General features: G+C 46.8%; 1 protein-coding gene and 2 pseudogenes across 1 annotated transcript in view; all 3 read right to left on the bottom strand.

Moving 5' to 3' along the window:
• Positions 1 to 23,674, bottom strand: part of LOC139226966 (LHFPL tetraspan subfamily member 7 protein) — a 305,798-nt gene that overhangs the window by 64,887 nt on the left and 217,237 nt on the right. The gene's annotated exons all lie outside the window — the stretch shown is intronic.
• LOC139227305 (U2 spliceosomal RNA) lies at positions 7,772 to 8,011 on the bottom strand (annotated as a pseudogene).
• On the bottom strand, positions 8,145 to 8,376 carry LOC139227307 (U2 spliceosomal RNA; annotated as a pseudogene).

The following is a 23,674-nucleotide window of genomic DNA, read 5'->3' on the forward strand; positions in this document are numbered from 1 at the left end:
TTCAAACTTGCGCCCATGTGTGGTTTTTCCATTGAGAAACCGGCAAGCGACCTGCGTGTGAGCTTCAGACAGCCACGCAGCCAAAGAGGAACTTTGGTCTCGGTCCAATTCCTAGTGGGTATGACGCAGATCAGCCGTGATCTGACTGAATGGCGGAACAGGTTTGAGGGGCTGAATGGCTTGCTCCGGGCTACCGCACAGAACTCTCCCTGATTTAGCATGGAATTGGGGATCTCGCAGAGGAAGGTCAAAAAGATAACTGGTGTGAGAATTGGATAAAATGTTACCCAGGTCTTGTTGAGGCACACTGTTGAAGCAAAGTAGACTGATGTGTTCTGATGCCGACAATGAGTGCCCCAGGATGGAATGGTCCTCATTTCCAACACTACCATGTTATGCTAAACCTATATCGAACCTTGGTTAGACCACACTTGGATTACTGTGTACCATTCTGGTCGCCATATTGTAGAATGGATGTGGAAGCACTGGAGAGGGTGCAGAGAAGATTTACAAGGATGATACCAGAAATACGAGGATATACCTATCAGGAAAGGATGAACAAGCTGAGTCTCTTTACTCTTGAAAAAAGAAGGCCGAGGGGTGACCTACTAGAGGTCTTTAAAATTATGTAAGGCTTTGATAGAGTGGGCACAGAGAGAATGTTTCCACTTGTGGAGGAGCAAAACCAGAGGCCATCAATATAAGATAGTCACCAGGGAATTCAGAAGAAAATTCTTTACCCAGAGAGTGGTGAGAATGTGGAACTCACTACCACAGGGAATGGTTGAGGCAAATAGTATAGATGCATTTAAGGGGAGACTAGACAAGCATATGAGGGAGAAGGGAATAGAGGGTTATGCTGATAGAGTTAGATGAGGAAAGACAGGAGGAGGCTCGAGTGGAGCATAAACGCCGGCATGGACTGGTTGGGCCGAATGGCCTGTTTCTGGGCCGTATATCCGATGTAACATGCCTCACCTTGACGAGCAAAACCGGTGAAAGTTGGAAAAGGCAGTGCTGCCAAAAAGCAATAATACTCTAATAGCTCGAGGTGTGACACATGTCACATTGACTGCCACAGAATTTCCTGACAGCTCAATACTGCACTTGCGGAAACTCAATTTTCATAGCAGGCTACTTCTGAGCCTGAGTACGTACGAGAGCATGATGCTGTCCCTTTAAAACCCAGCGACTCCAAAAACAAACCCAGGATTCAAAGTGAGGCCCACGATGATGGTGCCGTTATTTTAATTGAATTTACTTCGAATCCTCTCTGGCTTGTCAATTACAGAGCAATTTACAGGCTTAGTCAGAGCTTGATTATGGACCAAAATCTGTGTAAAATGGGGCTGTGATTTTCAGGGAACCGCCAACAGTGTTTTACTGATTCAAAGCCTTTATCCTGGAGTCAGCATCGAAAAGCACAGTGAATGATAAAGAGACCTGTAATAAGGCCTTTGCATCAAATGTTCCCAGGCAAAGTGCTTTTGTAATGCAGTGCACTACTCAGTGTGATTGTAATGATGGGTTTGCAGCAATTCTTTTGTTCCTTTTTTAAAGTAGCAATATCGGTAAAAATGTTCAGGGGTGGCACTTTTTAAAATAACTTTGTGAAATGAATTGCTTTACTCAGCCAGAAGCTTCACGCAGGGTTTCCAGGACCTGCTGCTCTGATTATGATGTGAATTACAGTATGTTCTGAACTAAACTACAGAACCAGTGGGAACCTGTTCAACCTGCGCTGTCTCCAGGCCAGATCCAAGACCACCCCAACCTCTGTCGTCAAGCTACAGTACGTGGACGATGCCTGCATCTGTGCACATACAGAGGCTGCACTCCAGGACACAGGACATAGTCGAGGTATTTACTGAGGCGTATGAAAGCATGGGCCTAACGCCAAACATCCGTAAGACAAAGGTCCTCCACCAGCCTGTCCTCACCACACAGCACTGCCCCCAGTCATCAAGAGCCACGGCGCGGCCCTGGACAACGTGGACCACTTCACATATCTCGGGAGCCTCCTATCAACAAGAGCAGGCAATGACGACGAGATCCAACACCGCCTCCAGTGTGCCAGAGCAGCCTTCGGTCGCCTGAGGAAAAGAGTGTTTGAAGACCAGGCCCTCAAAACTGCCACCAAGCTCATGGTCTACAGGGCTGTAGTAATACCCGCCCTCCTGTATGGCTCAGAGACATGGACCATGTACAGTAGACACCTCAAGTTGCTGGAGAAATATCACCACCGATGTCTCCGCAAGATCCTACAAATCCCCTGGGAGGACAGGCGCACCAACATCAGCGTCCTTAGGCTAACATCCCCAATATTGAAGCACTGACCACACTCGATCAGTTCCGCTGGGCAGGCCACATAGTCGGCATGCCAGACACAAGATTCCCAAAGCAAGTGCTCTACTCGGAACTCCTTCATGGCAAACGAGCCAAAGGTGGGCAGCGAAAATGCTACAAGGACACCCTCAAAGCCTCCCTGATAAAGTGCAACATCCCCACTGACATCTGGGAGTCCCTGGCCCAAGACCGCCCTAAGTGGAGGAAGTGCATCCGGGAGGGTGCTGAGCACCTTGAGTCCCAATGCCGAGATGATTGCAAAAATCAAGCGCAGACAGCGGAAAGAGCGTGTGGCAAACCAGTCCCACCCACCCCTTCCCTCAATGTCTATCTGTCCCACCTGTGACAGAGTCTGTAGCTCTCGTATTGGACTGTTCAGCCACCAAAGAACTCAGTACAGGAGTGGAAGCAAGTCTTCCTCGATTCCGAGGGACTGCCTTTGATGATGATGTGTGCAGTTACTTCAGCAATATAGAACCAGCAAGGCCTGTGAAGTACATGTGACTGTGATCTTAGTTAAAGGGACAAAAGGCCTACTCTAGTCAGGCTACCAGCAAAAAAAAACAAATGCAGTGTTGCCATAGAACCAGACAGCACAGAAGAACATAAAAAATAGAAGCAGTAGTAGGCCATTTGGCCCTTCAAGCCTGCTCCGTCAATAAGATCATGGCTGATCTGGTCTTGGCCTCAATTCCACTTCCCTGCCCATTCCCCTGGACTCTCTTATCGTTCAAAAATCTGTCTATCTCCATCTTAAATATATTCAATGACCCAGCCTCCACAGCTCTCTGAGGCAGAGAATTCCAAAGATTCACCACCCTCTGAGTTAAGAAATTCCTCCTCATCTCCGTTTTAAATGGACGATCCCTTATTCTGAAACTATGCCCCCTCGTTCTAGATTCCGCCACGAGGGGAAACATCCTCTCTGCATTTATCCTGTCAAGGCCCCCTCAGAATCTTCTATGTTTCAATAAGATCACCTCTCTGTCTTCTAAACGCCAATGAGTATAGGTCCAACCTGCTCAACCTTTCTTCATAAGACAACCCCTTCATCTTAGGAATCAACCTTCTCTGAACTGCCTCCAATGCAAGTATATCCCTCCTTAAATAAGGAGACCAAAACTGTACACAGTACTCCAGGTGTGGTCTCACCAATACCCTGCACAGTTGTAGAAGGAGACCATCGTGCCTGTGTCCGCTGTGAAAGCAACTTGCAGACAGAACACAATGTCCGAACATATTAGAAAAGAACAAGGTGGGAAGGGTGTGGAGAGCCTAAGCATGCTGGAAGAGATAGGATTTTGAGAACTGAAGATGCAACCAGGGTTTAAACTGTGAGTGAGTGCAAGGTAATTAATATGTTGACTGATTACTCTTCCCTCCAAGTATTTACTGGGGAATATATGAGCAACATGCCCTCCTGAAGTGGGAATAACTCAAGTAGAAGCCGTGGCTTAAATATAAGCAAAATGGAAGTTCTGGGCATGCTAAAACAAATAAATCCCCAGGGATGAATGGTATTTATCCCTTGAGTATTCAAGGATCTAGATTTGACTATTCCAATGCACTCCTGGCTGGCCTCCCACATTCTACTCTATGTAAACTAGAGGTGATCCAAAACTCGGCAGCCCATGTCCTAACTTGCACCAAGCCCCGCTCACCCATCCATAACCCCTGTGCTTGCTGACCTACATTGGCTCCCGGTTAAGCAATGCCTCGATTTGAAAATTTTTATCCTCGTTTTCAAATCCCTCTATGGCCTCGCCCCTCCCTATCTCTGTAATCTCCTCCAGCCCCACAACCCCCCACCCCGAGATGCCTCCGCTCCTCTAATTCTGCCCTCTTGAGGATCCCTGATTATAATCGCTCAACCATTGGTGGCCGTGCCTTCTGTTGCCTCGGCCCTAAGCTCTGGAACTCCCTGTCTAAAGCTCTCCGCCTCTCTAGCTCTGTTTCTTCCTTCAAGACGCTCCTTAAAACCTAACTCTCTGACCTCACCTGCGCTAATTTCTACTTGTGCGCTAATTTCTACTTATGCGGCTTGGTATAAATTTTTTTATCTCCTAATACTCCTGTGAAGCACCTTGGGACGTTTCTCTATGTTAAAGGCGCTATATAAATGCAAGTTGTTGTTGAGTACCAAGACATACAAGGCAGGAGATTGGTGAGACATTGCCAGTCATTATGAGGGAGTCGTTGAGGTGATTATGGAACACTGGGGAGCAATGTTCCCGTTAAGCTGCATGGTTTGGAGGTCCCACCCAGGCTGGTCGTCGACTTGCAAATGGAAAAACGCCGCGTGCGCGGAAATTTGAATGGGCTGCACACCCAAAAAAAAATCGAGAGAGAACATTGCTGGGGAGGTACCTAAATATTGGAAGTGGGCGAACATGGTGCCCAGTTTCAAAGCTGGGACACAAACAACTACACAGCCATTTAGTCTTGCATCAGTCCAGTGTAAAATAATGACATTGGTTATCAGGAGTAAGCTTGAGGATTATCTGTATGATAACCTAGTATTCTCGAACTCCCTCCCTAACAGCACTATGGGAGCACCTTCACCACACGGACTGCAGCGGTTCAAGAAGGTGGCTCACCACCAATTTCTCGAGGGCATTTAGGGATGGGTAATAAATGCTGGCTTTGCCAGCGACGCCCACATCCCATGAACTGAATTTTTAAAAAAACTACTGTGTGGTAGGTGAGAGATTCATGCCTGTGAAGTGGTGCCTCACAGAAGAAGGCAAAGTAGATAGAATCACTTTACACTTCTCTTTCTTCCTCACCCCTTCTGCTAAAAAGTACCGACAGAACCTCATGGCTGGAGATTCATAAGTGGCACAAGAGGAACTGAAGTTGGGACAGAGGATTGGATGGTGTTGGGGTTGGCATGGTGACCTTTCACCGCAGTGACTTTAAATCTGATGGGGTGGGTGTCATTTCTGCCTATCGGTTGTAAGAATCCCATGTGAAATGAGCTTACACGGTCTCAGTCCAGTTCCCAGTGGCTATGTTCATAACACAAAACTGCCCCTAAATCGGTACTGATACAACAATCTCACTCAGCGAAAAGAAAAAAGACTTGCATTTATATAGCGCCCTTCACGGCCACCGGACGTCCCAAAGCGCTTTACAACCAATGAAGTACTTTTGGAGTGTATTCACTGTTGAAATGTAGGAAACACGCTAGCCAAATTGAGCACAGCAAGCTCCCACAAACAGCAATGTGAAAAAAACAGATTTAAAAAAAAACCTAGGCCAATTTTGGAGAAAAATAAAATCTGGGAAATTCCACTCCGACCCATCTAGGCGATCGAAACTAGTCCAGGAGATCACTTTGGCCTTGAATTCCCTGCAGTACCTCCCTTCTGTAAGAGGGCAGAGGCGAAAGATAATCCGAATGGTTATCAGAGAATAAATAAACACACCAGTAGACATCGCTAGTGGGAAAGACTCCCGGAAAAGCCATTGGTAACAGAATTAATCAGCTCCACGCAAGCATTCAACTATTCGTGGATTAAATGTGACTGTCCATTTAATCTCAGTCTGGGAACATTATGCATGATTATGGACCTCTTTTTCTCAAGGCTAATTGAGTAACTTATATTTGTGTTTCTCATAAACTACTGATCAATTGAACTCCCCAAATGAAAATGGAAGTCGGTAACCTTGGTGAACCCGAGAAGATTGAAAGGACAGTGTATCCAGTCTCTGGAGACGGGTCGGATGAATGAATAATTTGTCAATGACATCGTCTTGGGGGGGGGGGTGGGGGCGGGTTGTTAATGGGCAAGACCAGAGATCAGTGTGATCGAACTGCTATGAGTGCATTGTGGGTTGGGGTCACAGTGGCTGAGGCCGGGGATTGATGGGTATAATGCCGTCTGGGCCAGGTAATCACTGCAATCAAAGACAGAGATCAGCAAATGAAACAAGCTGTTAGTCATCGTATGGCTAAGGCAGTCACCTCAGGAACTCTGAAGGCATATTTTTCTTCTGAGGGAAGTGCTTTATAGATGTATTCCAATGCTCTATAATAATGCGTTTGCAATAAGTGGAGCTTCAAGGGAGAAGGGTTTAGGATCTGTGTTTAGAATTCGGACTACACTTCTCTTGATTGAATTTTTTCAGTCAATTTCTTTTTTTAAACGACGAGTGTTGATTACACAGAGTTACATAGGATTTACATCACAGAAATACAGAAACAGGCCATTCAGCCCATCTGGTCCATGTCTGTGTTTATGCTCCACACGAGCCTCCTCCCACCCTTCTTCCTCGAACCCTATCAGCCTATCCTTCTATTCCTTTCTCCCTCATGTATTTATCCTGCTTTCCCCTAAATGCATCTCTGCTATTTGCCTCAACCACTCCCTGTGGCAGCGAGTTCCACATTTGCAGCACTGTCTGGGTAAAGAGGTTTCTCCTGAATTCCCTGCTGGGTTGACTGGTGACTATCTCATATTTATGGTCCCTCGACACCAACCGAGGAACAATTGTGAGAGAGATATTGTGCCCAACAGTTTTGGGGAATGGCAGAGCTGAATTAGGAAGCACAGCTTGAATGGGAGGTATAATGAAACTCCTGAACTGTTTCAGATTTTTTGGAACAGACTCTTGACAAAGAAGGAATCCTGACTGTAAGACCCACTCTTTAAGAAGAGGAGGGTGGGAAGACTTAAGACTTTGTGTAGCTCCTCCAGTGGCTCAATAGTTGAGTCCAGGCACATGATGAAGATCCCTGGCCCATGTTGTTCGACCCTCCCAAAGTGGCACCAAGGCAACTGAGATAAGTGCTCAGTTGATCTGTTTTCTTCTTCTTCTTCTTCTTAGGCAGTCCCTCGGAGTCAAGGATGACTTTTTTTTTTAGTGGGTGGAAGATGCCAGTGCATGAATTCTTTTAACGTGGGGTGGCCGTTGCACACCAGCAACCACACGGACTTGACAAGAGCAAGGTCTCGGTCCCATGGCAAGGGGAGCCAAGATGATTGGAGACTAGGCTCTGCTGCAAGGGTCTAACACACACACCACACACACACCCCTACTGACCCCCTCCCTCAAGTCCTCTCTCCCTGGTTTTCAGGCACAGGCTCTGCTGCACCTTTTCCCTTCTCTCTCCAGCTGCTCTCGCTTTGGCCGCTGGGTCCTTGCTAACGGCCGCGTGTATTCTGGCCCCGTGTCCCGACCTTGCTGCTGGCCTCGTGTCTCAACCTCGATGTTGACGCACGACCTGCAAGGTGTTGAGGTATCTCTTCTACTGCTGTTGCCTCCCCTTGATCCCCACTACATGTGATGAGGGCTGTTGTTTTTTTTTTTTTTGAAATTCGTAGCCAATCGTTCCAATTCTTTGTCAAATCACAAACGCCAGAGGTCACCTTGCACACGCCAAGGATCACTCTGCGCCAATGCTCTTAGCCAAAAGGCCTAGAGCCACTGCACCGTTCCTGGAAGTACTGCAATACCAGGTTCGTGCCATGGAGGTGGATGGGTCAGGTCCCCCACACACCTCCGTGGAGGTGGATGGGTCAAGCCACCCCACCCACCTCCTGTTTCCAAAAAAGCAAGCATATACCTTCCTGATCCAGGGAGAACCACCCGGAGGTCATGGTGGCTACTCCCCTGTCAGGTCAGTTACGCATGATCTTAGCCAAAAGGCCGAGAGGGCTGTTGTATTTTTATTTTATTTTTTTTTTTAATTCGTAGCCAATCGTTCCAATTCTTTGTCAAATCACAAACGCCAGAGGTCACCTTGCACATGCCAAGGATCACTCTGCGCCAATGCTCTTAGCCAAAAGGCCTAGAGCCACTGCACCGTTCCTGGAAGTACTGCAATACCAGGTTCGTGCCATGGAGGTGGATGGGTCAAGCCACCCCACACACCTCCGTGGAGGTGGATGGGTCAAGCCACCCCACCCACCTCCTGTTTCCAAAAAAGCAAGCATATACCTTCCTGACCAGGGAGAAACCACCCGGAAGTCATGGTGGCTGGTCAGGTTAGTTATGCAGATCTTAGCCAAAAGGCCGAGAAGCGATTGTATTTTTTTTTTTTTATAAATTGTATTGCTGCTCCTCCACCTCCTCCAAACACAGGCCTGAAGGATGGCGGTTTTGTATTCTTGCCGCCTGCCGATTCTCGCCTCACCCCCTGGTGTCGCGGTTTTTACCGGTTTTCTCGACGCCCGATGTCGCCGGATTGGAGATGCCCAGTGGTTGGGCCGCTGCCATCTGTTTTTGGTGATGCTTGGTTGAGGGGGGAATGTTGGCCAGGACATTGGGGGGACTCTCTGAATAGTGTTGCAGGATTGTTTGCATCCACCTGAGCAGGCAGACAGGGCCTGGGTGTAAATCTCATCTGAAAAAAAGTCTCCTTTAATAATGTAGTGTTAAAATAGATTAGGAAAGGTGCAATGAGACCTGGGTGTCATGGTACGTCAGTCATTGAAGGTTGGCATGCAGGTACAGCAGGCGGTTAAGAAAGCAAATGGCATGTTGGCCTTCATAGCGAGGGGATTTGAGTACAGGGGCAGGGAGGTGTTGCTACAGTTGTACAGGGCCTTGGTGAGGCCACACCTGGAGTATTGTGTACAGTTTTGGTCTCCTAACTTGAGGAAGGACATTCTTGCTATTGAGGGAGTGCAGCGAAGGTTCACCAGACTGATTCCCAGCATGGCGGGACTGACATATCAAGAAAAACTGGATCAACGGGGCTTGTATTCACTGGAGTTCAGAAGAATGAGAGGGGATCTCATAGAAACGTTTAAAATTCTGACGGGTTTAGACAGGTTAGATGCAGGAAGAATGTTCCCAATGTTGGGGAAGTCCAGAACCAGGGGTCACAGTCTAAGGATAAGGGGTCAGCCATTTAGGACCGAGATGAGGAGAAACTTCTTAGAAACATAGAAACATAGAAACATAGAAAATAGGTGCAGGAGTTGGCCATTCGGCCCTTCTAGCCTGCACCGCCATTCAATGAGTTCATGGCTGAACATTCAACTTCAGTACCCCATTCCTGCTTTCTCGCCATACCCCTTGATCCCCCTAGTAGTAAGGACCTCATCTAACTCCTTTTTGAATATATTTAGTGAATTGGCCTCAACAACTTTCTGTGGTAGAGAATTCCACAGGTTCACCACTCTCTGGGTGAAGAAGTTCCTCCGCATCTCGGTCCTAAATGGCTTACCCCTTATCCTTAGACTGTGACCTCTGGTTCTGGACTTCCCCAACATTGGGAACATTCTTCCTGCATCTAACCTGTCTAACCCCGTCAGAATTTTAAATGTTTCTATGAGGTCCCCTCTCATTCTTCTGAACTCCAGTGAATACAAGCCCAGTTGATCCAGTCTTTCTTGATAGGTCAGTCCCGCCATCCCGGGAATCAGTCTGGTGAACCTTCGCTGCACTCCCTCAATAGCAAGAATGTCCTTCCTCAGGTTAGGAGACCAAAACTGTACACAATACTCCAGGTGTGGCCTCACCAATGCCCTGTACAACTGTAGCAACACCTCCCTGCCCCTGTACTCAAATCCCCTTGCTATGAAGGCCAACATGCCATTTGCTTTCTTAACCGCCTGCTGCACCTGCATGCCAACCTTCAATGACTGATGTACCATGACACCCAGGTCTCTTTGCACCTCCCCTTTTCCTAATCTGTCACCATTCAGATAATAGTCTGTCTCTCTGTTTTTACCACCAAAGTGGATAACCTCACATTTATCCACATTATACTTCATCTGCCATGCATTTGCCCACTCACCTAACCTATCCAAGTCGCTCTGCAGCCTCACAGCATCCTCCTTGCAGCTCACACTGCCACCCAACTTAGTGTCATCCACAAATTTGGAGATACTACATTTAATCCCCTCATCTAAATCATTAATGTACAGTGTAAACAGCTGGGGCCCCAGCACAGAACCTTGCGGCACCCCACTAGTCACTGCCTGCCATTCTGAAAAGTACCCATTTACTCCTACTCTTTGCTTCCTGTCTGACAACCAGTTCTCAATCCATGTCAGTACACTACCCCCAATCCCATGTGCTCTAACTTTGCACATCAATCTCTTGTGTGGGACCTTGTCGAACGCCTTCTGAAAGTCCAAATATACCACATCACTGGTTCTCCCTTATCCACTTTACTGGAAACATCCTCAAAAAATTCCAGAAGATTTGTCAAGCATGATTTCCCTTTCACAAATCCATGCTGACTTGGACCTATCATGTCACCTCTTTCCAAATGCACTGCTATGACATCCTTAATAATTGATTCCATCATTTTACCTACTACCGATGTCAGGCTGACCGGTCTATAATTCCCTGTTTTCTCTCTCCCTCCTTTTTTAAAAAGTGGGGTTACATTGGCTACCCTCCACTCTATAGGAACTGATCCAGAGTCAATGGAATGTTGGAAAATGACTGTCAACGCATCCACTATTTCCAAGGCCACCTCCTTAAGTACTCTGGGATGCAGTCCATCAGGCCCTGGGGATTTATCGGCCTTCAATCCCATCAATTTCCCCAACACAATTTCCCGGCTAATAAGGATTTCCTTCAGTTCCTCCTCCTTGCTAGACCCCCCGACCCCTTTTATAACCAGAAGGTTGTTTGTGTCCTCCTTCGTGAATACCGAACCAAAGTACTTGTTCAATTGGTCCGCCATTTCTTTGTTCCCCGTTATGACTTCCCCTGATTCTGACTGCAGGGGACCTACGTTTGTCTTTACTAACCTTTTTCTCTTTACATATCTATAGAAACTTTTGCAATCTGTCTTAATGTTCCCTGCAAGCTTCTTCTCATACTCCATTTTCCCTGCCCTAATCAAACCCTTTGTCCTCCTCTGCTGAATTCTAAATTTCTCCCAGTCCCCAGGTTCGCTGCTATTTCTGGCCAATTTGTATGCCACTTCCTTGGCTTTAATACTATCCCTGATTTCCCTTGATAGCCATGGTTGAGCCACCTTCCCTTTTTTATTTTTATGCCAGACAGGAATGTACAATTGTTGTCGTTCATCCATGCGGTCTCTAAATGTCTGCCATTGCCCATCCACAGTCAACCCCTTAAGTATCATTCGCCAATCCATCCCAGCCAATTCACACCTCATACATTCAAGGTTAGCCTTCTTTAAGTTCTGGACCATGGTCTCTGAATTAACTGTTTCATTCTCCATCCCAATGCAGAATTCCACCATATTATGGTCACTCTTCCCCAAGGGGCCTCGCACAACGAGATTGCTAATTAATCCTCTCTCATTACATAACACCCAGTCTAAGATGGCCTCCCCCTAGTTGGTTCCTCGACATATTGGTCTAAAAAACCATCCCTTATGCACTCCAGGAAATCCTCCTCCACCGTATTGCTTCCAGTTTGGTTAGCCCAATCTATGTGCATATTAAAGTCACCCATTATAACTGCTGCACCTTTATTGCACGCACCCCTAATTTCATGTTTGATGCCCTCCCCAACATCACTACTACTGTTTGGAGGTCTGTACACAACTCCCACTAACATTTTTTGCCCTTTGGTGTTCTGCAGCTCTACCCATATAGATTCCACATCATCCAAGCTAATGTCCATCCTAACTATTGCCTTAATCTCCTCCTTAACCAGCAATGCTACCCCACTTCCTTTTCCTTTTATTCTATCCTTCCTGAATGTTGAATACCCCTGGATGTTGAGTTCCCAGCCCTGATCATCCTGGAGCCACGTCTCCGTAATCCCAATCACATCATATTTGTTAACATCTATTTGCACAGCTAATTCATCCACCTTATTGCGGATACTCCTTGCATTAAGACACAAAGCCTTTAGGCTTGTTTTTTTAACACCCTCTGTCCTTTTAGAATTTTGCTGTACAATGGCCCTTTTTGTTCTTTGCCTTGGGTTTCTCTGCCCTCCACTTTTCCTCATCTCCTTTCTGTCTTTTGCTTTTGCCTCATTTTTGTTTCCCTCTATCTCCCTGCATTGGTTCCCATCCCCCTGCCATATTAGTTTAACTCCTCCCCAACAGCACTAGCAAACACTCCCCCGAGGACATTGGTTCCGATTCACCCAGAGAGTGGTGAACCTGTGGAATTCTCTACCACAGAAAGTTGTTGAGGCCAATTCACTAAATATATTCAAAAAGGAGTTAGATGTAGTCCTTACTACTAGGGGGATCAAGGGGTATGGCGAGAAAGCAGGAATGGGGTACTGAAGTTGCATGTTCAGCCATGAACTCATTGAATGGCGGTGCAGGCTCGAAGGACCGAATGGCCTACTCCTGCACCTATTTTCTATGTTTCTATGTCTATGCTAAAAGTATGTAGAGCTGGAGGCTCAACTGACAATAAATGCTGAGACCAATACCGATGAATAAATCTGTTTATTTGAAAGCCTAATATAAATGCATAGACGTTTATTGTAGATGCTTTGCCTCTGTGTTGTACTGAAGCCCTGATTCTGTATTGGATTAGTGTGGTTTCTGTGTAAATAGGTCTCATTCACGGCAGTCATTAAAAATCGTTTTGTGTTGCTCTGGGTATTAAAAAATTCAATATCTGTAAGAAGACATCTGGCTGGCTGTCTCGCAGATCATTAGGAATACTTATGTGGAGGAAGAAGGGGGGTGGGGGGAGTGAAATGCTCATTTATTTATTTTGCTTTAATCTATCATACAAAGCCACAATTTGACCTTGCTGGAGAAATCCTTGAAACCCGAGAGCAAAATGAATATTTCTTTGCATACAACTCGCGACTTGGCTATTCCACTTGGCCATAGTCCCGGAGGACGTGTGGTGGGGCGGGGTGGATCTCCCAGCTGCAAGGGGGTGCCGTTAACCATGCTCACTTAAAGGATGTTGCTGGGCGGGCGCTCGGGGCTGGGGAGTGGCTGGAGATGGGCATCGGAGGCCCTCTGCAACAATACTGGACATCAGGGATCCAGAGAAATCCCTTTCCCCCCCCCCCCCCCCCACCCCACCGCTGTTGTGAAAATAACAGGATATATAACAACAATTTGTAATTATATAGCGTTTTTAACTTAGTGAAACATTCCAAGGCGCTTCACAGGAGTATTATAAGATAAAAAATTTGACACCAAGCTCCTTAAAGCCGACCTTTGGTCACCTGCCCTAATTTCTCCTTATGCGGCTCGGTGTCAAATATTTTGTCTCCTAATACTCTTGTGAATCGCCTTGGGACGTTTCACTACGTTAAAGGCGCTATATAAATACAAGTTGTTGTTGTTGTATGTGGCTTGTGTGGAGTGAAACACTGGCGCAGACTTAATGGGCTAATTCATGTCCCATTCTGTGACTCTAGGACTGCACAGGTGAGGTAATTCAATGCGGTTTCTGAACAGTTTGATTGGAATGTGACTGTGGGTGTTCTCGGGTTTCACAACACCTGCTTAACACACAATAGGGCCACACAGCTCTTAGACAATCTTTATTTCTACTTTAGGGTCTCTTCCGAACGCTTTCTTTTGTTTCAGATTTCTGTTTTCCATTTCATCCCACTCCCCCTTCCACCGTGGAGGCATTCTGTGCCTTTCATCCATTCCTAGCTGGGCCAGTGAATGCCTCTCGAGACCTGCAGGACCCATGTGGAAAATAAACATTTTCCTTTTGCGACCATTTATTTTACATTTTTATCTCGATGAAGCCCGAAATGGCCATTTTTCTCATCGTTCTCCTTCCCTTCCCAAACAACTCCGTAAGTCCCAAAGGTTTACATCTTGTTCCTGTTGACTCCAACACGGGAGATGGCAGGTGACATCTGCTATCATTAGTGCCCACAACAGCGTTTAGCAGCCGTTAACATGTGTGGGTTTGACGCTTTCTTCGATATACAAAGAATCTCAATAAAGAGGCTTGTCACTGAGTGTATAGACCTGACAAGCCCAGATCAGTCACGCATCCCATTATTGCAACTCAGCCTGGCTCCCCTTGTGACTGTCGGTCTCTTTATTTCCCTTCTCTAGTTTGCTGCCCCCCTAAAGCCAATGGCTCACACCGGCATTTGTCTCATGGGCCCTGGCACGCTTCAGGTATCTCGACCAAGTGTCAGCTGTGGCTCAGTGGGTCGCACTCTCGCCTCTGAGTCAGAAGGTTGTGGGTTCGAGTCCCACTCCAGGGAGTTGAGCACATAAATCTAGGTTGGCAGTGAGGGAGTGCTGCACTGTCGGAGGTGCCTTCTTTCGGATGAGATGTTAAACCGAGGCCCTGTCTGCCCTCTCAGGTGGACGTAAAAGATCCCGTGGCACTATTTCGAAGAAGAGCAGGGGAGTTATCCCCGGTGTCCTGGCCAATATTTATCCCTCAATCAACACAATAAAAAACAGATTATCTGGTCATTATCGCATTGCTGTTTGTGGGAGCTTGCTATGCGCAAATTGGCATTTCCTACATTACAACAGTGACTACACTCCAAAAGTACTTCATTGGCTGTAACGCGCTTTGATGTTCTGAGGTCCTGAAAGGTGAATCTTCGCTTTCTTTCCAAGTTGCCAATCTTCATGTGTGAACCTAGAAAACCAGATTTGGCAATACAACCGAGGTGAGATTGAGGCTAAACCAACCCTGCCCTCAACCAACATCCACACGCGGGTACTTTCCCCTGGATGTGGATCGGGAGCAGGAAACCGAGCTGAGTTTTCTCTTCCCTAGCGTTAGCTTTATGAGATAGGGGCATAGAGTACAAAAGCAAGGGAGGAAAAGCATTGATGGGGGCAGTGGACTGAAAAGACAATGTGGGTTTGGTGAAGTAGGATCATTTATGATGACCAGCAAGGTGAATAATGGCCAAAAAAATGACTTCATTTTACAGTTGGCCACCAAGGCAGATCAAAGCTATCCAGTAATCTGGTTAGGTGGCCAACTATGAAAACATTCATTTGGGTCAGATGGGTGAAGCTGTGGATTTAGCGCATCACCCTTTTTACTTCTGTCGAGTGTGTTTAATTCAGCCCAGGCTGCTGGACTGAAAGGGCTGGAAATTCGGTTGGAGGGTTTTTAAGGAGCTAATGTCGGGCAGTCGCTAAATTTAGCGTCGGAAACTGGTTAGCGACGGCAAGCACAAAGGTAATTTGTTACGCCCTGACACCGGAGCGGAGCGCTAAGGGAGGCGTTCCACACTTCTCTTTGGGCGCTAGGCCTTGTGAGCAACTGAATATCCCGAGCTAAAGAGCCGGCTTCGTAGAGCCCTAAGAGAGGCCTCCCTGCAAAAAAAACAATCAGGACAAAAAACATTCCCTAGACATTACTCACCCCAAATAAAGTTAAATCGCAAAAAATAAAGAAATATCACTCACACTTACCTCACGCAGTCATTCCTTCCCTTAGAGCCCCAGTACAGCTCTGCACCGGTCACTAGGGGGCGCTATGGGTGCAGCGCAAACCAAATGTATCTGTGTCGATACCGCGGGCGTTGCACACCGGCAAACGCTCCCGGCCGATACTCCTCAGCACCGCCGGTACCGGCACACTGAATTTGCCAAGCTGCTCTAACGCCGGCGCTCATGAGGGGCGCTATCCAACCGAATTTCTCCCCCAAAGCCTCCTCTCCCTGCGCATTGTGAGAGACGTAAGTGAAATGAATATGGGCATCGCCAACCCAGTTCATAGTGGGCACGGGGCCAGAGCACAAAAAAAACCTGCCTATAATTTGGAATTAATTGCCATCAAATGTGTCATTTTGTACAGCGGGGGATAAAAGCACAGCTGGTTTGGGATATTAAAGGGAAAATAAATCACTCTGATGCTCCTGTGTTTGGGGTTAAGGTACATTCTTGGAGAGTGAAAGGTGCTTTAATCTGCACCTGCCTTTTGCTGAACCTGACACAGGAGTGACTGATGCTGACACTGGACCCCCAAATTTGGAAAAGTGTCCCACCCACCACCCCCAGCAATTTGAGCAGAAAAATTCACACCTGCCTCCTTCAAATCCAATATTATATATTGAAAGTCAAATTGGAACAGAGACAAGGATCTGTGGAATATTGCATCCAAATAACTGACTTGAACATGCACTGCACAGAAGGAATCATTAACGTATGTCGTGTAATCATTAAACAGCCGATCCCTTCAGCGCTGAGGAAAATGAAATGCACCTGTATTGACCGCGGTTCACGTGGGGGCAGAAATTAGCCGAAGTGCGTGGAGAGCTTTAATGTCCCCTGTCAGGATCAATGCGTTTCAAAAGATTGGGAAGCCTGTGACAGAGGGTCTCGGAGGGCCTGTGAGTGGGAACTCACTGCAGCAAAGACAGCTGCAAAATCAATATTTTCCACCTGAGAGACAGTGGCAGAAGGATCTCTGCCGCAACTCGCAAAGCTTCAGAGACTTGCAAATGCCAGGAGTTGAGTTGTCATGCCATTGTATAGAATGAGGAACACATTCAGCTCCTGTTGAACTTGTTTCAGGCAGTGAGGTTTTTTTTCTATTTTGTATTACTCACAGAAAGACTTGAAATTTCTACAGCGCTTTTCACGACCACCGGACGACCCGATACGCTTTACAGCCAATGAAGTACTTTGTGGAGTGTAGTCACTGTTGTAATGTGGGAAACGCGGCAGCCAATTTGCGCACAGCAAGCTCCCGAAACAACAATGTGATAATGACCAGATAATCTCTTTTTGTTATGTTGATTGGGGGATAAATATTGGCCAGGTCACCGGGGATAACTCCCCTGCTCTTCTTTGAAATAGTGCCACGGGATCGCTTATGCCAACCCGAGAGAGCAGACGGCACCTCCGACAGCCCAGCACTCCCTCAGCACTGGGAGTGTTGGCCTAGATTTATGTGCTCAAGTCCCTGGAGTGGGACATGAACCCACAACCTTCTGACTCAGAGGCAAGTGTGCTGCCCACTGAGCCACACTTGGTACTATGCAGACTTTACACGTGTGAATACTGCTTTCCTCTGAGTTTTTTTTTTGGCAGAGTGGATATCCTTGAAACTCGAAAGAGGTCTCTATAACCGATCGACCAACTTTTACTTTGTTTGCCCCTTCTGAACAATCTTCACTTTGGTCTCCCTCCAGCTGCTGCTTTCCCATTGCTTGGCAAGGGCTCGGGTTTGCAGATTGGGTTGGATTGTGGTTCTCGTTCATTTTTATAATGGCCCATATCACTTTACAACAACAGCAACGTGTATTTATATAGCACCTTTAACGTAGTAAAATATGCCGAGGCGTTTCACAGGAGACACTATCGAACAAAATTTCACACCGAGCCACATAAGGAGATATTCGGGCGGGTGACTAAAAGCTTGATCAGAGAAATAGGTTTTAAGGAGCTTCTTAAAGGGGGTGAGAGAGGCGGAGAGTTTTAGGAAGGGAATTCCAGAGCTTAGAGCCTAAGCAGCTGACGGCCTGGCCACCGATGATAGAAATCGGGGATGCTCGAGGGCACCTAATGAAGAAATCTTGAATGGGTCTTTAACCAATTTGTAAGTTTTTTTTTATAAACCCTGTTTTGTTTTTTTTTTAAAAACTGTGCTTTAATTTTCTTTCTATATTTTGGAGGCACTTTATGCCTGACTGAGAGGGATGAGCAAGTTGCTATTGAGCAAGTTGCCAGATGACGTACAAGGAATCCTTGAGGTGACTCAAGTGCCCTATGGGTGACGAACTGAGGCAGGGTGTTAGTTGTTGGCCGAGAGCCAACTCTCGCTGTTTGCCTGAATCCCCTTGTGGTTGGCTACAGAATGCCTGAGCACGTGTCATGGGCTGGCCTGCCCTGCCAGTGGGGAATTTATGTACGGTTCTGGAATGTATGCACCTGTGAGCATGCTCACAGGTCTTTAGAGCTGTTGCACTGTGAGTGGCTTAGCCAGTCACGTGGTGTTCACAAGACTCAATAAAACCCCAGCCAGTTGCGTCTAGGTCATCCACGATGAGGTATGCAGTTGTGAGCCTCGTGTAGTGTGATTGTTAAACCTTTGTTAATCAACCAACTAGTTCTTAATATCATTGTGTTGCTATGAATTCTTAAGCAAAGAACCATTAAGCAAATGCATTGCAGGGTCAACACTAATTCTTAACCAATAAGGGATTAAGGGGTTATGGGGAGTGGGCAGGTAAGTGGACCCGAGTCCATGATCGGATCAGCCATGATCGTATTAAATGGCAGAGCAGGCTCTAGGGGCCATATGGCCTACTCCTGCTCTTATTTCTTATGTTCTTATGTTCTAATTATGGGAGAGCTAGTAACTAGAATAAGGGAGAGAGAGGACTTTCAACGTCCTGCCTCATTGGCGCATCCTTCTTGTGAAATAAGAACATAAGAAGAACATAAGATATAGGAACAGGAGTAGGCCATACAGCCCCTCGAGCCTGCTCCGCCATTCAATAAGATCATGGCTGATCTGATCATGGACTCAGCACCACTTCCCCGCCCACTCCCCATAACCCTTTATTCCCTTACCGCTCAAAAATCTGTCTATCTACACCTTAAATATATTCAATGACCCAGCCTCCATTGCTCTCTGGGTTAGAGAATTCCACAGATTTACAACCGAGAGAAAAAATTCCTCCTCAGCTCAGTTTTAAATGGGCGGCCCCTTATTCTGAGACTATGTCCCCGAGTTTTAGTTTCCCCTGGGAGTGGAAATATCCTCTCTGCATCCACCTTGTCGAGTCCCCTCATTATCTTATACGTTTCTATAAGATCACCTCTCATTCTTCTGAACTCCAATGTGTATAGGCCCAACCTACTCAACCTTTCCTCATAAGTCAACCCCCTCATCTCCGGAATCAACCTAGTGAACCTTCTCTGAACAGCCTCCAGGATCTCAAAGGATAGTTGTGCAAAGTCATAAGCCCGCCTTTGACAACCTTTGTTGCTTTTCCTTCACAAATTCCTCCGATACTCACCATTAAAATGAGTTCAAGATTAAAAAGAAAATTAATTCTGTTAGCATGCCAACCATGTCATTAGATTGCATCAACAAAAAATGGGAACATGAGAGGGCGATCAAAATCCATTTTGACCCTCGCCATAATGAGTTTTCCCAACAGACCCACCGTCCCAACGTTTTGCTAGAGGCAAGCTGTGCAACCAGCTACCAGTCTCGTGTCAAATCATCTCACACAAAGAAGAGTTTGTGTTGTTTTACACAAAGTACATCAATTAAATACAGGGTGAAACATGTCCCTATTAATGCACTGCAAAGTGTTTGGGGACTCCAGGCAGATCCCTGAAGGGCTTTGCTGCGTTCAGGCCCGAACCTCTCAGTCTTCGAACACAGTGAGGTGCACTAATCTCGAATAAATGGACTCATTCTTCATGTAGGCAGTGTCATTTCAGTGTCAAATAAATACCACTTTTTTGGAGTGTGTTTGACGGCTGGATGTGCTTTGGAAGCCTCGGGGATTTGGAGAATTTCTCTCTTCATATACCATTGGCTCCACAATTACACCTGTTAAATAGCTTTGACCCCTGTTCAATTATCATCATTATCTTCAGTGGTTCTGCCTTTCTTTTCGAGAATGGGAATTTGCAGCTGTTTACTCTTGACCCAATGAAGCTTCAATTCAATAAAGAAATGGAATGATGGGACCCCATTCTTCTGAGCTCCTGATCTCAGTTGTGGGGAGTCACTGGCCAGAACTGAGGTGGTTAGCCATTGAGCGGATGAGAGAGCGCATTCTTAGATTTGGATGTGGTGACAAAGGATTGGAGAATTGCCAGTGCAACGCTTCTGTTCATAAAGGGATAAAGTAACTATAGAGGGTAAGCCTTGTATCAGTAGTGAGTGAGTAAGCTTCTAGAAGTCACAATACATGAACCAAGACCCACAGGTGAGTTTGGGGCGGGTGGGAGGAGAGGGCGATCTGGCCAGTGATCTGCAATTGTTTTGTGGCAACAGGAGTAGTACTCTGGCTCCTTCTGACTCCAGAACTGCCACATTTGAAGTTATGGGGGCTTTTTATGAGCAGCGACCAGCAGGCCTGTTTAGACTGCTCAAAATCCAGAAATACCAGTCAGAGCTTATGCGTCCTCTGTACTCATTTCAGGTGGCTATCACGGCCACCAAAAAAAGGCTGCTACCAATTTAGCAGGGACCCGAACTCCCGTGCAAATTGGGCGCAAGTCCCCTGCCCTGCTAAATTGATTATCAGTGTGCTCTTTTTAGGCCTTTAAAATGGGCACAATATTGAATTCAGACTCCATTGTGTCCGGTTTTGGATGCCTTACTTTAGAATAGTTGTCACGGCAATGGGGAGAGTGCAGAGTGCAGAAGAGATTCACTTGGAGTTGTTGACCTGTGGAATTCCCTGCCGCAGAGAGTTGTTGATGCCAGGTCATTGGATGTATTCAGGAGGGAGTTGGATATGGTCCTTGTGGCTGGGGGGATCGGGGGGTATGGAGAGAGGGCGGGAAAGGGGTGCTGAGGGAATGATCAGCCATGATCTTAATGGTGCTGAAGGCTCAAAAGGCCTACTCCTGCACCTATTTTCTATGTTTCTAGATGATACCAGGGATAAGAGGCTTTAGTTTTGAGGAGGGAGTAAATTTAACAGTCATCAAAAGAAGTGATGGTTTAGACGTGGAAGGCTCTGCCAGAAAGTGGTGGAAGCAGAATCCATAACAGCACTTAAAAGGAAAGTGGACAAATACTTGGAAAAAAACAAACATTTTAAAGGGTATGAGCTAGGGGATTGAAACTACATACGTAGCTCTTTCAGAGACCCGGCACAGTCCCGGAGGATTGAATGGGCTTTTTCTGTGGTGTAAAAATCTATGTGGGAGATGCTTGTACAGCCATATTTAATACCAATCCCAAGTTGCACAAGATGGTGGTGGTCTTATTTTGAACCACTGGGGGCCTGGTCATGATGGATGCTTTCAAAATTGTGTTCACTCTGGTGGCAGAGAGTGAGTATTGTATACATCCTGTAATGTATGTACCCGTGAGTATGCTCACAGGTTTGTAGAGCTGTTGAGAGGCTGCAAAGAGATTTAGATAGGTTAAGCGAATGGGCTAAGGTTTGGCAGATGGAATACAATGTCGGAAAGTGTGAGGTCATCCACCTTGGGGAAAAAAAAACAGTAAAAGGGAATATTATTTGAATGGGGAGAAATTACAACATGCTGCGGTGCAGAGGGACCTGGGGGTCCTTGTGCATGAATCCCAAAAAGTTAGTTTGCAGGTGCAGCAGGTAATCAGGAAGGCGAATGGAATGTTGGCCTTCATTGCGAGAGGGATGGAGTCCAAAGCAGGGAGGTCCTGCTGCAACTGTACAGGATATTGGTGAGGCTGCACCTGGAGTACTGCATGCAGTTTTGGTCACCTTACTTAAGGAAGGATATACTAGCTTTGGAGGGGGTACAGAGACGATTCACTAGGCTGATTCCGGAAATGAGAGGGTTACCTTATGATGATAGATTGAGTAGACTGGGTCTTTACTCGTTGGAGTTCAGAAGGATGAGGGGTAATCTTATAGAAACATTTAAAATAATGAAAGGGAGAGACAAGATAGAGGCAGAGAGGTTGTTTCCACTGGTCGGGGCGACTAGAACTAGGGGGCACAGCCTCAAAATACGGGGGAGCCAATTTAAAACCGAGTTGAGAAGGAATTTCTTCTCCCAGAGGGTTGTGAATCTGTGGAATTCTCTGCCCAAGGAAGCAGTTGAGGCTAGCTCATTGAATGTATTCAAGTCACAGATAGATAGATTTTTAACCAATAAGGGAATTAAGGGTTATGGGGAGCGGGCAGGTAAGTGGAGCTGAGTTCACGGCCAGATCAGCCATGATCTTATTGAATGGTGGAACAGGCTCGAGGGGCTAGATGGCCTACTCCTGTTCCTAATTCTTATGTTCTTATGTTCTTATGTGTAGTGGGAACTTAAATCTTTCTCCGGAGTCTCATCGTCATCATCAAAGGCAGTCCCTCAAAACGAGGATGACTTGCTTCCATGCCAAAAAGGTATGAATTCACATGAAGGACCTAATATCCCCGATCCCAATCTACACACTTGTGTCTACCAGCAGCTGACCTGGCAAAGAACAACGTGAGTAGAAGGCTCTTGGCCATTGAATGTTGGGCCTCAGACCAGAAAGGATTGAAAATGAGGAGAAAATTACCTTGGTTTTCCATTGCTAAAAATCAACTTGTTTGGATTTTTTTCCCTATCCAGCACTATTCCCTAGTTGGGAGGGAACCCATCAACTAGCTGTTTGGCCACTGTTGATGACACTTTTGAGCAATTACGTGAGTCACTAGGGAGGACTCGAGGGGCTGCCAGCTTCTTCACCAACGTGGGGAGATGCCCTTTATCCATTCTGCCCTTCGCCTTGGTATATCCTACTGGTCCACCCACGACTTGTGCCCATCCAGCGTAAGGATTTTAAAAAAACTAATTTTGTAATAAAAGATGCAGAATTTGATTGAGGTAAAGTAGAGAGCTATGAAGAGCCTCCCCTCAAATCCAAGTCCTTGGTTCAAGGTCAGGTTTCTGTGTTCTCGCTGAATACAAACAGGAGATCCTCAAGCTGGTGGAACACCGTTTCAGTTCAATAGTGCTTGACTGTCTGAGTCCGGATAATCCTGAAAATCAGGCCTGGATTTGTGCTCATTCCCCAGTGAAGAGGGCATTTGAAAAAAGGAGCGTTTTGTAGAAACCACAGTAGCCCAATGTAAAAGCTAAATATTGAATTCCCTCGGAAGTGATTTGTACTTTAAATGACTGCATAACCTTGTACTTCTCGCTGGATTATCTACTACACTTAAGAGGATAATACACTTGGGGCCCGAAATTGGTGGACATATCCCGCCCGCGGACTGCCAACATACCGCCCAAAATTGCGAAATTCAGCGAAAAATACCTACATACCTGCCGGCGGAAAATTCATCAACGACATACCGCCAGGTGGTATGCCTACCATCCGCCTATGCACACCGCCGACCCTGCAGACCCCCTGGAAAAGGTGGTTTGAAGTCAATCTTCAATCAGCGGTATGCATCTTTACCTGTACACATTTTTTTATTTCTCACCCCCCCCCCCCCCCCCGGTACCCCCAGTCTCTCCCACCTCCCAGTCTCTTTCTCCCTCCCCCCCCCACAGCGATCTCCCTCCTCCCCCCCCCCCCCCGCCCCCAGCAGCGATTTCCACCCCCCCCCCCACTCTCACATACCTGCAAGCGCTCTCAGGCCGGCAGTCTCTGTGGATTCTGGTCGATCTCTCTCGGGGGGCGGAGCTTTGGAGCAGCATACGCGCGCGCACAACTCGGGAGCCGAAGATTCCCAAGTGGAAAGGACTCACCGCTCGCACACCGCCGGCTGCACTCCGCCTGGCATACCGCCGAGAAAAAAGCGACGAAAATCGCGCACACTCCGCCCCAGCGGTACCCGGCGG

Source organism: Pristiophorus japonicus, chromosome 16 (genome assembly GCF_044704955.1).
Source record: "Pristiophorus japonicus isolate sPriJap1 chromosome 16, sPriJap1.hap1, whole genome shotgun sequence".
NCBI lineage: Eukaryota > Metazoa > Chordata > Chondrichthyes > Pristiophoridae > Pristiophorus > Pristiophorus japonicus.